This window comes from Nipponia nippon, unplaced genomic scaffold (genome assembly GCF_047370975.1).
Source record: "Nipponia nippon isolate SJK-2023a ecotype South Korea unplaced genomic scaffold, ASM4737097v1 scaffold_1, whole genome shotgun sequence".
Classification (NCBI taxonomy): domain Eukaryota; kingdom Metazoa; phylum Chordata; class Aves; order Pelecaniformes; family Threskiornithidae; genus Nipponia; species Nipponia nippon.
The window spans coordinates 121,428,343-121,445,684 of record NW_028262290.1 but is presented as its reverse complement, the minus strand read 5'-3'; the positions used below and the strand labels follow the sequence as shown (position 1 = coordinate 121,445,684).

Genomic DNA, 17,342 nt, shown 5'->3' with positions numbered 1-17,342 from the left:
TTTTTTACAGCCTAGCTAGAGAACCACTGGACAATGTGATGAGGCTGTAGTTCTGGAATCAGCTGCAACATCATCTTTCCCTTCAACAGCAAGCTTTGCCCAGCCAGTGCCAGCTCCAAGCCCTCCAGGCTGTGCCTGTCCTCAATGGCTTTCAGGACAGTAACCTAACCAGACTGGGGCGGGGGGAAAGCAGGGCATAACTCACACTAGAAGTGCCTGGGTTTTGTCCAGTTTTCTGTCTGGTCCTTCCTTGGCTCACCTGGACCTGGTGCTAAGTCAACAGCAGAGATTTCAGATACAGCCACCAGCACCTTCACCGATACAATACCTACCACAGCATGCCAAGAGTGTTTCCAGTGGCTTCCAGTAAACCCGCAAGTCCTCAAGAGTGACCTGCATCTCCTCTGTTCCCAAGCTCTAGTACCTGCTGTGGCACAGCGAGGCTGCCGATCACCTCCAAGCAGCTATGCGACATGAGTCACTAACTGTTAAATAGAGATTTTTCTTTCTTTAGGCTAGAGTAACCCTGTTCTGGTAAGTTATCTAACTCTAAATTGGAAAGGAGGTAGTAAGAGACTCTTATGGTGCCTTTTGCAGACCTTCCTCTCTCAGAAGGACACCATGCAAGGGGAAGGGGATGCACAGCTGCTACATGACCACCAGCAGGGCACGCCTTGGCTCAACTGCAGTCAATAGCATCGTTCCCCCTGGCTGCAGTGACACCAGTGCCTTTTGTCTCAGCCTTGCGAATATTTGTTTTAAGAGGTCTTGATGAGTCAAGCAGCTCAGGATGAAAGTCCATAGTGTGCCAGCGAGCTGAGTGAAAACGCCGAGCTTGTGCTAACAGAGCTGTTCAAGGATGCAAGAAGTGCAAGATGCATCTCAAAGCAAAGGGCTCTCAGCTTGGCTAATGGCACCATGAACCAGCACCGATGAAGGATCTGGGGCAGAGCTCTTGCTGCTGTAAGCACAACCGAGACAACTGGAGGCAGCCATTTTCCTTCAATACACTCCAAAATTGCCCGTGGTGTCGTTACCTTGACAGCTAACAGAGATAATAATTTACAACTTTTTTTTAGTTGCAGTCTAAATCTAGACTAGATCTGTCTTCAGAAGCATTTAATTTAAACTCACATTTTAGTAAATCCTTAAAATAATCTATTTCTTATTTGTCAGCCTCTGAGACAAACACTGGTTTTCACCAGAACAAAGAGCAGCCCAAAACTCAGCCAGACCTATCCGTCACCAGGTGGGGTCCACGGTGGGAAGGTGTGACCCATCAGGACACCAAAGAACTTGGGTCCAGCTTTGCACCTTCCTGCACATAAAGCCTGTATCATCCTCTAAGACTTGCATCGCTTCGTATGCTACCCCTTAGTAGGTAAGACGGACAAATGATAATCTATTCAGCAGGGAAAGCAGTCTTTCTAATGAGAAAAAAAAACCAAAATTTTTTTCTCATCTCTGCCTTCCTCGTTCATGTTTTTCCCCTCTTACGCTTGAAGAAAAATTAAATTTCAAATTTACACAAAAATTAACAGTATATGGCTGAATTACTAAGGACCACATTCACTACAGAGGATGAACAGCACAAGTCCACAAGAGCAATTGCTGCTTTATGTCAGTTAAAGAGGTCACCATTTATTTTTTATCTTGAAATTGATGGGTTTTCCTCTTTAAGTATAAAAATATTAAAATGGGATCATGCCCTTCAACTGAAATAAAACAACAAAATCCAAGTCTCTTGGCTTGTTAGAAAGGACAAACTTCTTCCAAAACATGCCTAATTTTAATTGATTTATATGCGAGACAAGCAGTTAAAAAAGGAAAAAAAGGAACAGACTCCCAGCTATTTTTCCACACAGTAAGACCCGCTGGGCAAACAAAACCGTATTCATTATTTACCTTGGGGCAGGACCCAGAGTCCTTAACCAGGTTAAGGGCCCTATTGTGTTAATCTTTACATTAGTCCAATGTAACATGCACCATATTTAAACAAAATAATGTCAATCCCTCTTTAGTAAGAGGGTTGGGGGGGAAACAACGCGACACCAACCCCCTCCTCCCTACACACACATTGCGGTATAATCTGCCACCTTCTATAAACACTGCCATTTGTCTTTTCTTTAGATGCATTGCAGAAATATTTCCATAAGCCCTATTATAATAAAAACGACAGTGTGACAAACAGCTTTGCAAATAGGTCTGCTGCTCCAACAAAGCACAGACACAACACACTGATTTGCAGAAATACCCCATATAATTCACAAGAGCTACTAGTTGATTTGAAATCCAGTAAATTTAGGTGGTCGCTTTATCTTCTCCATCAAGATACCTACTTCCTTATACAAAGCTGAAGTAGAGCATGTGCTCTACTCCTCCAACCGTTCCCCCAATCCCTTCCTTCTCCTCCCCTCCAATTTACACTGATTACAGGTTTCAAAGTCTTAGGGATTCATTTTTAAGTTCTATTTAAAATGCTGATTTTTACTTGTTTCCTTTTCATCTAGATCAATACTGTACAGATGATAAATATATACCATTTACCATTTATACTTTGTCATCTTAGCACTGAATATCTTACAGTAAGCTTAAGAAAAATCCGTTCCTAGATAGTACTTTATTTCCCCTCTTTAGCCTATTCCCCGTTTTATCTATAATACAATAGATAAGCCTGAGTGTGTCCTATTAATGCCGATATCCATTATAGCATTCAGACATTAAGTGCAGCAGAAAGGAACTGCATCTCAAAACGTTCACTGCTCATTTTAAAGTTTGTCTAATTTTACGATGACACTTCAGTGCATACATTATTCTTTGCAAAACAGTCCCCCGGCGTTAAGACATTCCCACATCAGTTTTGTATTCAGTCTTCACCAAGAGAAGAGAAGCCACCATTTTCTTTTCGATACATGCAAATTAAATTGTTTGTCTCTACAGAAAGTGTAAACCACAGAGAATTCTGCATTTCAGTGGTGATACTGTCACCTAGCATTAAAAACAAGTATTAATTTGTAAATGAACCTCCTCAATCATGTTCAAAGGAAGTAATTAAGCATTTAATGGACTAACAAACCAGCACAAATATTAGTTTTATTATTTCCAAGGTACCTCACAACCATATAACATTCCCTTCACACTGATGTTCTTCTGCATCAGAACAATCAGACTCTTGTACAACACAATTTTCAATAGATACAGGCTTACTAGGCTCTTGCACGAGCTATACAATTTATACTGTTCCAAATGTAGCAAAACATAAATAGCTGCTTACACATATCTGGGATTATTAGACTTGATTTTACATTCTAGAGCCTTAACAAGTAACAGTGTCTTCCAAGTATCCTGCTTATGAAATGCTACAAGTTCTTTAATAATCATGCAGTATTTTCAGCATTTAAAACAGCTCAAATTCATTTTTCTAGCAAGAGCATTTAAGAATATCTTACCTCATTAAAATAAGGTTTTTAAACAATACCTACGTTTAACTAACATAATGCACTAGGTTTTCTGTAATTATCTAGTAATTCCAACTATTCAGTAATACAGGAGACTTAAAGCGCAGCTTAGGAACAGCAAGATTTCTATTTTCCAGGAACCCCGTGAAACTCCGGTGAAGTTAATTCATTGCACTGACAAGAAAAGAAACCTTAAAAGCAGTCAGGCAAAGTAGTTTAGCAGCTGTATACAGGGCTTTTCTTTTGCTCGAGGCTTTAATAATTTCAACAGGCACTGTTTCACAAATAATCTTTCAAACTCCGAACAGCCACGCTGCGATAGGAACCAAAGCAGCAAGAGTCGTGGCTCTCTAGTCGTGCACAGAAATCCCGACATACCGGCTGGCAACTGAAGGATACATTCATTAACTTTGTTTTCCTGCCTTTAAAAAGGTCAAGTGGGATGCTGACTGCCAGACAATCACTTCGTTTCAGACATTTTTATTAGACAAAAGGCTTACAGTTAGCACTGCATCGTGCCCCACCCAGCTGGCTGGGAACTGTCATCTTCTCACTCCATTAGGCTGTAGGGCTGTATTACAATTTTCTAATTAAGCATCCCCTCCGATACATGTGTCTACCTTAAAAACACACTTTCTTCTCTCCCTCCCCTCCCAAATAATCTTTTGGCAGGTCAGACACGAGGAGGAAAAAACCCCATGAATGAAACAATGAAGGGAACAGGATAGTACTGACCTTTGCCTGTAATAACGTCTCGCAGCTCTCCCTCCCTTGCTGGTTTCTTAAACTAGGAAACCAATTCTTTAAAGATTAAGAATTACCAGAAAAAAAAAAACACCAAACAAACTACAACCCTTCTCCAAAGCACCCGCTCCCCTGCAAAAACAGGCAAGCCTATATTGGTCAATTATTTTTCCTAAAAATATTTTGAGAACAAGGATTTCTTCCACACACACCCCCCCCCCCCCGGCATCAACCTCGCTCTATCTGCATATGACATATTAAATGTAATGCTTAAAATAAGATGAAGTAAATATTGTTTCCTCTCCTTGCACCATGCATATGTATTGGCACTACTACACAAATGCACAGTATGTGAAAAGAATGTTAAAAACTTTATACTTATGAAATCCAAGTTAAGATTCTCAAACACATGAATTTAACCACTTAATTCATAAGAATAGTAAACGACAAGTTTCTCATGAAAGAATGTCACATTTACTCAACCACTATTTATGGGACAGATGTGAGGCAGCCGTACCTTACCATTAAATACCAAGAACACGCTATGAGAAAATACTGAAGACACCGCTGAAGTACAGAAAATATTTTCTGTTTTCAAAACAATTTTAAGTAATATCACATTCTCCTAGGTCTCTCTATGTACACTCAGTTTAATTAAAAAGAACTTGTAGCCCTCATCTATCTTTTAAAACACAAGCGTGACTAAGACTAGCCAACAACATTATGTTAACACAAGTCAAAATGGAGCATCATTTAGCCTGATGTATTAAAGGGAAAACAATCAGGTAGGACACAGTTTTCACAGGAAGGCCCAATTCCCCCCTCCCTTCTCTTTTTAAAAAACTGATCTTATGAGCATCCATTATTTCTCCCCTTCACAGCATCTTTTTAAAACCTATTTTACATCTCCAGACAGCCATCATGCATCTATGCAATACTAAGTTTTCAGAAATGTGGACTTATTTTCAAGGTAAAATGCAGGCATATTAAGAAGAATCATTACTTCTTACACTAATATTTCCCAGCATGTATTTGACAGAATGCTATTAACCCGCAATTACTTAACCTGTGGTGAAATGCGGCCAACTCTTCCCTTCTGATCAGGCATCGGGTGTTTCACGCTGGTAACAGTTTATATTCTTATTACATTAAAAACACTATTTTCACATGAAGTAAGTTGTATTTGTTACCGTACCTTAGTTTTGCTTTGCGGTTTTCATCTATTCATTGACTGTTGAGTGGCATTAATAAAATCCTTGGGGTACCTACCTTCCAACATTTCAGTGGCTCAAGAAAGGCCATAACATTGCCACAAATTAATTGAAATATATCTGTCTTTCACAGGGAATACGTGCTGGTGATGCAAGCACTGGAAATATAGGCAAATTCTTTCCTAGTTACTATTTTTTTTTTTGGTATGAAAAGCAGAGCCTTTCAGATATTACCCATGATGCCTCCCAACCAAAAAACATCTGCAATATGCTATGTTCCCCGTTTGCCGCAATCAACCCGCCTATTTAAAGAGGGGAGGAAAAGAACATTAATCTACCAAAATCCACACGCACAAAAAATCATAGGAACGCCTCTTGTACTTACACGTCGCACTGAGCCGCATGCAGGAAGGTAGCTGTGGCAGTGCCAACCATGTTGAAGACCTGCAAGACCCAGGTATATTTGTGAAGATGTTATTTGTTGGCTTTGTGACTTTCAACCATAAAACATCCCCCACTTCCCCAGAACTACCTACGATTTTGCCAATGACGCTCTAATTTTAAATACAGTTTGAGAGAGACGGGATAAGGAGAAACGTTCTAGGTATTTTAACCTCTTGATGTTACAGCTGTAATGCAAGAATGTTTAAGAAACGCCTGAAATGCATGTTCATAAATAACTATTTCCTTCCTGCTGAAGCAGCAAGGAGAAAAAAGCAAGCTTTTACGCCATGCATTTCACACCTTCAGGAGGTAATAACCCTGCTTGGTTAGGACAAATGGTAGGACACGCAAGGTAATGTTTGAAATCAAGGTCTCCTCAAACACTCTTCTTCTCCCTCCCAGTAGGTCACCCCGCGCAGCTGATTTTGTGTAATTTTTCTAGTTTGTTAGGAAGCAAAAAGAACCTCTCCTGCTGCATAAAGCATGTTAACTCCCATGCCACAAAGAGAGCTAGCGCTCTACTGCAGGAGGAGAGGGCTCGTTAAAAGGCAGCATCATTGACTACTGCCGTTTTAAACTTCTGTCAGGTTGTAGCAACCTAGATTTCTCAAAACCACTTCAGTAGAAGCAGCACAGCAAAGGCATTTTCTGGTGGTTCCCTGCTAATGACTGCACCGAGCTACAGCTTGGTCGCCAAACGACAGCCGCACGAGGGAAGCCGACCTCTCCTCTTCATCACGCACAGCCGGCGCGGGAGCTTTACGTTGTCTTCCCCCTCGGGGTTACAGCGAGGTGTGTGCTGTACCAGCGTGGAAGCCCGATTGCTCCTTCCCCTCGCGCGGTCCCTAGGGAGAGGTGGGTGCTCCGGGGCGCTCCCGCCTCGCCGGGGGAACGGGCGGCACCGCCGTTCTGGAACCTTCCTGCGCACGCCAGCGCAGCACCTGCATCCCAAAACCTGCCCAGCAAAGGCACGCTCCTGGAGAGCGGCTGCTCTTTCCAACACACTGACAACCAGAATCAGGTTCTCTCATATACCACCTTTTCCCAACAAAATTTAAAAGAAAAATGAATTGTGCTTCTGCTTGATCCTTGTGAGGTAAATAGCAGCTAGAACGTGATGCTTGCAGAAGTTTGGGGGATTTTAACTAAAAAAAAAAAAAAACAACCAAAACCACGCAGCCCAGCAACTGAGGCACTGCAAAACCATTTTCCCTGCAGCTCTTCGCAGGGCGGCGAGGCTTCGCCACCCGGTGCCGCGCAGACCCGAGCCCCCCGGGCCGGGAGCGGGCAGCTCCCTCGGCGCCCGCAGCAGCCGAGCAGCACCGCTGCCGGCGGGCCGAGGCAGCGCCACGCGTGTTTCCCGCGGCAGGGCGCAGCGGTGCGGGAAGGGCCGGCGGCCAAGCCGAGCCTCCCGGCGCCCATCCTTCTCGGGCCGTGGCGGCACGGGAGCCCGGTGCCCGGGCGCTTGGCTTTTATTTTTTTTAATTTTTTTTTTCCATGCAACTTCCCATTTCAAGGAGTTCTAGAAACTTTCCGCGAAGAGCCCGGGGCCGGGGCCGCCGTAGCGCAGGTACCGCCGGGCGCAGGCTGCCCCCCCCCCCCCGCCCCCCGACCCGGGCAGCCACCCGCGCTCCCCCCGGGCGGGCGGACCCCCGGGGGTCGGCGGGGCTCTACCCACGGGCGCGGCGCGCCCCCGCCACCCCAAACTCCGCACCCCCGCCACCTCCCACGCCTCGCAACAGGTACGGCCCGGGCGAGCCCCCCGCCGCAGCCCCCCCGGCACCTTCCCACGGCGGCGGCGCCGCTCCCCCGCACCCCCCCCGCCCCCCACCGGGAGGGGAGGGAAGGGGCGGGGGGGCCCGGAGCCCCGCGCCCGCCGCCCACGCACTCACCCCGTGGCAGCCCCGGCGCGGCGCGGCTCGCCCACCTGCCAGGGCCGGGCCCGGCGCGGCGGCGGCGGCGGCTCGCAGCCTCCCCTGCTGCAGGCGGCAGGCAGGGGCGGGGGCGGCGGGGCCGTTTATACCGGGCACCCCCGCCCCCGCGCGCGTTCGCGGGGCGGGCGGGTGTGAGGTGGGAAGGGGGGGAGGGGGGCGGTGCGGTGTGCGCGCGCGCGCGCGCGCGCGGCGGCGATGATCAGGTGACGGGGCAGCCCCCGACACTGCGGAGCCGGGCGGCGGCCGCGGGGGGCGGGGGGGAGCGCCGCGACACGCCACGCCGCGACACGCCACGCCACGCCGGGCGGGGTGCTACAACGCCGCGGCAGGGCCGGGGAGGGGGGGGGGGGGGGCGCGGATCGGGAACGGCTCCGTTCTACATCGCCGGGTCCGTGGCCCCCCCCCCCCCCCCGGGGCCCCCCCCCCCGCACGCCTGGCCGCCCACCCGCGGGCAAACCGGCCGGCCCGCGCCTCCGGGGGTGCCGCCCTCGGTGGGGGGGAGCCCCCGCCCCGCCCCGCCCTGCCTCCCCCCCACCCCGGCGTCGGTACCGATCGCTCAGTGTCGCCGCAGCGCGTTCCCCGGTGGCCGGAGGTACCCGCGGCTCGGGCGTGGGGCCGGGCGGGGACGGGACATAACAACCGGTGCGACCGGGCCGTTTTGAAGCGGGCAGGTGGGTCCCGCGGGACGTGGCCGGCGGGGGGCGAGGGGGCCCGGGGGCCGCGCCGCGGGAAGCCGCCTCGGCACCCACCCGTTTGGCTGGTGGAGGGAAGACGCCGGTACTTCGCGCCTGTAAAGGAATGAGTTTAATTAAAAATATTGACCCCGGTGTTATCTCTTTTTAAAAAAAGCAGGAGCGAGGGGGGCTGCAAAATCCCATTAAAGCGGATTGGCAGCCTGCTGTAAGGATGAGCGGAAAGCTGGTTTTTACGGTGACGCTGGCTGCACCTCCGCTTCTGAAGATCGGTATTTGGTGCAGCCTCCTAACGGGGCGTGGGGGGAACACACTCTGCCAGGGGGACGGGATCCTGCCCAGGGCCTTGCCCCCTGCCAGCTTGGCCGACGTGTGGCCCCCACTGCTGCCCACCTTTGGAATCCGGTGCCTGAGGTCACTGACTCACCTAATCCAGGCTCCTGTACCCCCCTTCTGGGCAATGGAGTTGCTGCTCTTTAATGTAGCACAGCACACCCCCCCGAGAATGCGTCCCCACGTTCCCCCTTGCTGGGTCCGTGCCTGCAGCAACACCGATCCCCTGATTTTGGTCAAGCCAGAGCTGGGATGAACTTTTGGGAGCACCCACCTGCATCAGCGGGGCACCAAAGCACGCACCAGGGCTCCGCAAGCGGCTGCGGGCTGAGCGACACACTCACAACCCTCTGCTCCCGGTGGAAATTTTTGGTTTAAAACAAAAAAATCCCCATGACTCCCCAAACTGCCCCTCCACCCCCAGAAAAAAACCCAAACACCCCATTTGCTCCTGTGTTCCAGACCAGCCAGTGGACATCCCTGCCTGCTGGCATTTTGTCCCAGGCTTTTTCGGTGTCCAACGATGCCAGGGGGCAGGGGTCGGGCACCGAGGGAAGCCCCAGCTCTGTGTTTGCCTGTCCCACCCCGAGTGCCCCCGGCCTCCCGCGCCTGCCCCGCTCCCCTGGTACCTCTTGCGTGCCTGCACAGCACAGCAGGGCTGGTGGGCAGCCCACCGCCCCGGGCAGGCCCACCCCAGCCCCTCTGCTGCCATTTCCCAGCCTCTGCAATTACTGTTAGCCGTAGAGCTTTATGTGCTCCCCTTCCCTGCAGGGTCTGTGGGCCGTGTGGCTCCCCTCTGCAAATGGCGGGGGTTTAGGTAGTTTTGTGGAGGGAAGCACGCCGGCACGGGGCTGCTGCTACCAGGTAGGCTTATAGCCCCCTTGCGATCAGGGCCCCTTTGGTGGCATAAAGTATGGCCAGACTGATGTGCAATCTTCCCTCAAAAATCCTTAGGTGGATATGTGCTTAATTCCATGGATGTTTCAAATTTTCATGGAAATATTTTCTTATTATTCAACCTTTACTCGTTGGTGTAGTCTCTGATGAAGAGGTAGCAGAGGCTATGCTGGGTTGGGCCCTTTCCCCTGATGGAGTAGGTACCCTTCACATTAGTGCATTAGCAATTTTTTCTCCTGGAAAATTCTTAAAATTTTAACCTTGTAACTTATTGCCATGTAATTGCAAAGCTGTGTTTTTCCTGCTAGAAATTTCTCATAGGAACTTGTCTCGCTGACATGATCCAGTTACTGTGTTTTCCTTGTCAAGCGCAGGCTTGTTTTTCAATAAAAATAAAAGCAAAGAGCTAATTCTGAAATCCTTAGTCAGGCAAAGCTTGCACTGAAATCAAGGGGAGTCTTGTCTCGGTGTAAAGATTGCGGGTTCAGGATCAAAATCATTATAATAAAACATTGTCACAGGAGCGACATCTCCCACTTTGAAAATAAACATCTTTGCTCCAGTTAGGTATTTATGTAGCAACAGGAGACTATTGATTTAGGAAAGCTTTCTGGCGCACAGATACTCTAAACCTTTAGTGCTACTAAGAAGCAGCAAAGCTGAAGAGGAGCAGGTTACAAAAGGAGTGTAATGCACACCTCTTCTCTCTTTTGCTCCTGGCAGTACTCGGGTAAAGCCTCTGGCTCACCTTCACCTGAAAAACCCCTTTGCCAGCTCTTCTCCCTGTCCCTTGGCCAGATGTTCCCAGCCAGGCTGCAGAGCTGGGAACATCTGCCCGTGGTCGGGACGCAGGGCTTCGTAGCCTGGCAAAGGCACTGAAGAACAAGGGCTGCATCCCTGCTTGAGTATGATACCCCTGTAGCTTCTCCCTCCTTACCTAAGGGATTCTTACAAGGGGGGGCAAGAGAAGTTTTGGTAATTGTACCAAAATAAGAACCAATCTACTAATTCATCAGTAGCACAGACGAATACGGGGGGGGAGGGAGAGAGAGAGAGAAAACATACACAAGCAGCCTGAATCAGAGGAAGATTTGTCATCTTATTTATATAAATTTCCAGAATTTCTGTAGTAATGTAATCATACTTACGGTAGAAGAATACTTGGAGAGTTATTTTTGAACAAAAGCTTCCAAGTGGTTAAATTACATCGAACAGAAAACTGAAAGTCTCTAAGCAGTGCTAGAAAGTGTTTCCAAAGAGTCTGACTCTAATCCCAATAAATAGCAAAGCTGCAAATAACATAAGGAGTTGATTACGTTTGAGTCTTGCAACTTATAGTCCATAAAGAAGTACTAGTTGCTTGATAGCATACATTTCTAGGAATTAGGTTGGTGACTTCAGTGGGAAAAGAGCTGGGCCAAAAATGTGTTAGAATTATTTTTATGGGAGATGATAGTGTCTTCCCCACTGCTTCTGCCATAGAGGTCTCCTTGCAAGATGTGTAAAGAATTCAGTGGTTTAATAAATAATGGTCACCAGGAACCAGCCTGTTCAGCCCCTCACCAGAAGACATTTCTACCCTAACAAGAAACAGATAAACTTGTGTCCACGAGCAAATTTTTATCCCAGGGGAATGTGAGTATGGTATTTCCTCACTAATGCAAATAAATTTTAATGTAAAAGAAGCTGAAACAACACATCACTCAGAGCAAATCTAAGTTGCTCACCCTTTAATCTATTTAACATAAATAACTGCCATAACTGTGGTGAATAGGGCAGTTGATCAGAAGTCCCAGTATGGAGGCTTGGAAGTCATGGTATGAAATCTATTCATCTTACATCCCACATCCCGAAAAATGGCAGTATCCGTGCCTGATGTTCTCAGAAGTGCCAATATGGCATAACTCTGTTTAGTGGCCCATTTACGTAGAGACTAGCTCTCTGCTGAAGTGTAAAATACTGTTTTGGCATAGTTGGAAGATACAAAAATAAGTTGCATGCACTGGATCTGTACATCAGTTTTTTACATCCTTTGAGGGCAGGCAGATGCGGTAGTTCAGCCATCAGGCAACCCTCAAGACATGTTCAGAGCTGCCTTCTGATCACCCAGGCACTTCAAGCTCCTCTCCAAAAAGCAGCAGGTGAACTCTGATTTATTCACTGTACATGAGAAGAGGGTAAGTGCTGTATTACCCCAGTTAGAAGCCGGTAGACCCCATTTACCCCTTATACTACTGTGGACTCTTGTCTCAGAGCAGAGGAGCTTGACTTGAAAAGCCTTACAAAGAGGAAGGGTGAGCTTGTGGTTGTGGTGGGGGCAAGACTTTGTAGATTCAGTTTTAGTTCCTACCCTGAGCTGTGGCTACCACTACCTTGCTGCCCTGCCCGCCACCAGCCCTTTGTCCCTGCAACAGAGAGATAATATTGCCTTGCTCTGCCACGTCTATTTAAGTCCTAGACACTTGTGACCACAAACTAAGCATATACAAAACGGACCCCTGAGCTTAGCTGAGAGGTCAAGGTGTAACACAAATGATTTCCCTGTCTAGTATCCATGTGGGGCCACGTGCTCAAAGTAAGAGCAGTGCTACAAGTAGCAGACTGCAGCTCAGACCTTCAGAGGCTTGCTAGTTGCTACTGCCCCTCTGCCCGGAGAGCCTGGGGAGAAGATGGCCCCCCGCTTCCCTCCCTCAGCCCCAGAAAGGACCTTTTTTGGACCCTGTTGCAGCAGATGTGGGTCCAGCAATCCTCTATGGGGCAGGACCTAGGAAACCCGGGGAGAGGCACCAATCCACATGTGACCACATAGCTGCAGGGTGGCCCAAGGGACATCCCCTGTCACATCCTTTGCCCTCCATCAGGGAATGATTGAGCTGGGGCCATTGCCCATAGCAAAGGGGGTATAAAAAATTAATTTATCATTTCTATAGGATGGCTGAGGTGAACTGGCTGAATCTAAGGCGTTGATACTCATCCTTTCCGATGTGCCTGCCCATTCATTTAGCAGTGGAAAAGGACCAGGGAGAGACCATGACTCCCACCACCTGCTTGTAACCTTTCAACCGTGAAACCTAGGCATAGACTACTTCTCCAGCTTTCCCATGCTGTACAATGCTTGTTGTAAGAAAGAGCCCTTTGTATGCTACCTGCCCTCCAAAATGCAAATCCCTCACTTAAAATGAGAGCAGCAGGCAGCCTGCAGACTGTGGGTGACACACACCAGAGTTTGAGAGCTCCCAATATCATAAAATGGAGTACAAGGTGGCAATGTTTGCATCTAAATCGAGCTCTCTGAACAAACATTTTGGAATCATTCATAAACAACAGGTTCCAGTAAAGATGTGACTAATGCCATTAGTCATCAGAATCAGACCTTCTGCATCGCCATAGACATCGGTGGCAAAGTTCCCCTTGACTTCAGCAGGAGCAGGTTATATTTCCAACAGATTTACTGTCCTTACCTAACATGTCAAAAATGTCAAGGTCCATCAGAAGACCACGGTATGTGAATTGTTATCATATTAATGGCAGAAGAAAAGACCTTTTTGGAACACAAGGAAGCTGACATGAGTGCGGTAGTAAAAGAGTGCATTAAATGATGATGCCTCTTTTGAAAGGAAATTCACAGGCATCTGGGGCCATTACCTTTCATATCCTGGCAATCAGGAAATTAACCTTTAACCCTTCTCTGTTGACCTCCTCTCCTTTCTCTTTTTCTGTCATTCATTTTTTTTTCCTAATGACTGGAGAAGATAGATACAGCCTATGATTTATGCTTCCAAAGGCTACAGTCTGCCTCCTTCATATACCTTCCCAAGTGCCGCAACGTCTGTGTTCACTCAACTCTAGATTTCTAGAGTCAAAGCTTCGCTCAGATTTACTTCCACCTCATCCTTTCCAACACCTGAAGTGAATTGTTTATGCTTCATTTATTCCAAATCCCATGTTATTTAATAACACCTGACCTAGGTATAAATCTTACTCCCATCTTCTACTGTCACCTAAAGGTAAGCAAAGCACTGGAGGTGTTGGATGCATTGGATGTCCTCTGCTTCAAGGAGAGGTTAGACCCTTTGGACTTGCATAGGGTGATGCTGCACAGCTGGTACATGGAAATACACCATGGCCACTTTACAGAGTTGGCATCAGGAGCAAGAGTCGCCTTTAACATCTGTACCTGAGGGAGGGGGGTGTGAGAATGACTGTTTCACCCCCTGATCCCAAGAAGATATGGCAGATACAGCACCAGATCAGTGGGTTTCAAAAAGAGTGTGAAAACGTTGTTTTAAGCACAGAAAAGGTGACTATAAAGCCAACAAACAACGCTTACAACTCTTTTCAGCGCTATGATGATTGTGTACAAAATTTCTGAGATGCTGTGAGTTAGCAATATTAGCTTTATCAGGACAAGAGCTAGGAGAGCAAGACATGTCCTCTTGTCATGAAAAATGGAAATTCTGCCTGAGTAAGGTCTGAGCAGCCTTGCCTGCAGAGAAACTGAAAGTCCTGAGTCATCACACTGAATCTCAAGCTGCTGGCTGCAAATCCAGACACTGAATTCCCACCTATGTTCACTGCACATATTGCAAATGAAACTTTGCTGACATAGCTGTGTTTCACCACATGCCCATGTCTTCTATGGTTTTCTTTTCCTTGGAGGCTGGCCCTTCCTGCCTTGGGTCATGCCTATAGTGTGCACCAAGAGCTAAGTCTGGCATAACTAGTCCTCTGGCCATCGTGCTCAGGGGACACATGGTGACTTGGTTCTTGCCTACACACCTGGTTTTTGGACTTTTTTCCCTGCAGAAACCAAAGGTGGGTGGGGGAACGTAGTTGAGCTCCAGGTCTCATCCTTTTGTGAGATGTGGCTGGGGCATGTACCTGGCAGTTCAAAAGCATTGCTTGGTCCTTCCCTTTAACCTTTGTTAAGGTCATTCTGGTGCCGCTCAGCATCTCTGGAGTCCCCCTGAAGCTTTGTGCTATTTTAACCTTGAGCGATGGCTTTTCCTCCAAAACCATCTAAGCGGTGCTCGGCCAGAGAGATAAAGACTGCATGGGCACCACCTGCAGTCTCTGAGGGCTGGTCCAGCTTTGCAGGTAACATATACACTGGGAAGAGGTGATTTTTTCAGGTTATTCAATAGGGGTGTGTTCGGCATGGTCTGCTTCCCCATCAGAGCCAACCCATCAATGCTTGTCCCCTCCTCTCGCGCAGACCCTGTCAGCTCGCAGGCACCATTCAATTTGTTTCCTCCGGGCTCTGTCAGAGGATTTGCTGCTGTTTGCAGAGAGCTGCTCTGAAGCATTTAGGGATCTGTAGTTTTACCCAACGTATTTACCAGCCGCTCCAGGCGACTGTTTCCTCCCCTGGCTGCGGCAGCCCCAGCACGCCAGGGGCAGTGGGCTTTGCTTTTTGATCGGTGCTCCCATCCCTACCTGGACTACAGCAGTGGCACACATGCATGGGACAGAAGCGTGCCCTTTGCCTGGCCTCCTGCTCCGTCTGCGACCAGGAGTGCTCGAGGGACGGCGTGTCAAGAAGCTGGTAATAGAAATAAATGAAGGCAAACCCCCCTCCTGTTGTCCACAGAGGCTATTTTTGGTGGAACTATTTTAAGGGTTGTGCTCCTGGCATTCCACATCCTGACATTTCAGCACATTTGCCTCACCTACTGTCTGCGTTAATGGGTTTTCATCTACAGATCATCCCTATCAAGCCACTGCAGCGATTCTTTACGCCCTATCTGTGTTGTACACACAGTGTCATCAGCACCTTTTATTTATAAAACAATAACTCCAGGAGTAAAGGGGGTGTTTCCGCTCTTCCCCTGCCCCCAGCGCTTAAGAGCTACAGCATCATTTTAGTATTCACTGTACGATGCCTTAGTCAAGCAAAACACGCTTTGTGCAGAAGCTGTTTAATAAATAAAATAAAAACATGCTCCAAAGTGACCCTCATGGCAGGGGTAATTTAGTATGCTGCTCTTCATGCTTTCTCTCTTACTTCTGCTGTTTACAGATATTTTTTTTCTCATCTGTTTGCACAGGGAATAGATGCTGACGTTGTCCTTTTCATGAATAACTCTCTTTTCAGGATGTTGGCCAGCACAATAAAAAAAATTATCAAACAAATTAGAGCCTGAACCTGCAACCTTTTCTCATGAAAGGAAAACCTGTTCCTGGGCCAGCTCCCTGGCTTGCAAGGGGCTTTTTCGGTAGGAAGAGCTGCTCACGTGAGCTGCGTGTATGAGGTCTCAGGATTTTTGTGTTGCAGAACTTGACTGTCAGCCAAAGCTGGAGGTGGCTCAGCAAAGGGAATAAAGGTGGGTGTCAGAGACCAGTCTCAATTTCCTTTCCCTCTGCCACCTGGCACTTGCATTCATTGGAGGGGCCGAAGGTTGCTGTAATTTATGCCATGGCTTAAGGTCTTGGTGGTATGGTTTGCCTCCAAAACAAGAATTAAGCCTGTGGTAGCGTTTCCAGCAGGAGAATTAGGGGACGCCAACTGAAATCTCGAGGAGGAGACTCAACGCAAAGAGGGGGAGATGCTTCTCACGCAGCCCACCTTTTATCTCAGGACATGGTGCCTCCAAAATTACATGGATTGCACAGTAGATTGATGGGACGAAGTCCCCACAAAGGCTGTTAAATATGAAGGCAGCACCTCAACCTCAGGTACCCTCTGAGCTGTCGGTATCTGGAGGCTGAGTGTGTCTAACAGAGAAGTGCTGCCCTACATTGCTCCTCTGCCATTAGCCACGTGGAACTTCCTCTGACTTGTTGTGTCTGTCCTCATGTTCAGAGCTAACATCAATGATTTCCAACTCCAAGTTACACTTGGCTACATCCCAGTAAGCAAATGACAAGAAATGGTCAGGACATGGCCCATATTGCCCGACTGCCATACGCTAAGCTTCCCTCTTCCCTCCTGCCTTTGATGGGAAAGGAGTCGTACCCATCCTTATGCAGGTGTTGAGGGACCTGCACAACACAGATGCTTACGACCTGCATCCTCACCAGCTCAGCTGGAAGCAGATTCCCTGGCCAGACCAACCAGCCTGGTTCAGAAATGCTGCCCAGCTTCAGCCAGGGGATTTTACGTATAAATCAGGAGGTTGTATAGAACGTCTGAGAGGCAGCAGAGATCTGCAGCTGAGGTTGTCCCCAGCACATGCCTGCTGCCAGGCAGCGCAGGGGGTCCCCAAGTAGGCTTGCAGTAAGTGCAGAGCATCCTTCCCTGTGCAGGAGAGGTGCCTTCTCCGGGGTTTCAGTCCACAGAGCATCCATGGGATGCCTGCTGCCTTGCACCCCAGCTCTGACCCACCTTTTGCCAGGTTCCTCCTCAGCGTGCCGAGGATCAGCTTCAGGTTTCTCAGCTTTTCGGAAGGGGAAAGTTGTGTTCCTAGAAGCAGTTCCCAGTTCACAGGCTTGTGGACACTGGCTGCCCAAAGGTGGAAATAACAGGATAGAAAATGTGTGTACAAAGAACTATTTTTGTCAATGGCTGAAGTGTATTAGGTGCAATAATATAGAATTAAAAATTAATACGACTAACCCAGGCTCTCAGCAGCCCTGGCTCCCACTGTGCTGAAAACGGTATCAACGTAAGTCTTTCATGCACTGGAGCCT

At 48.1% G+C, this 17,342-nt stretch overlaps 1 long non-coding RNA gene across 1 annotated transcript in view; it reads right to left on the bottom strand.

The window, feature by feature from the left end:
- Nucleotides 1-7,840, bottom strand: part of LOC148057596 (uncharacterized) — a 63,669-nt gene extending 55,829 nt beyond the window's left edge. Inside the window, exons 1-2 of the long non-coding RNA XR_015700063.1 lie at nt 7,750-7,840; nt 5,799-5,857 (exon numbers count right to left, since the gene is read on the bottom strand). This is a non-coding gene — a long non-coding RNA (uncharacterized LOC148057596). The remainder of the gene's footprint in view (nt 1-5,798; nt 5,858-7,749) is intronic.
- Between the last annotated feature and the right edge of the window lie 9,502 nt (nt 7,841-17,342).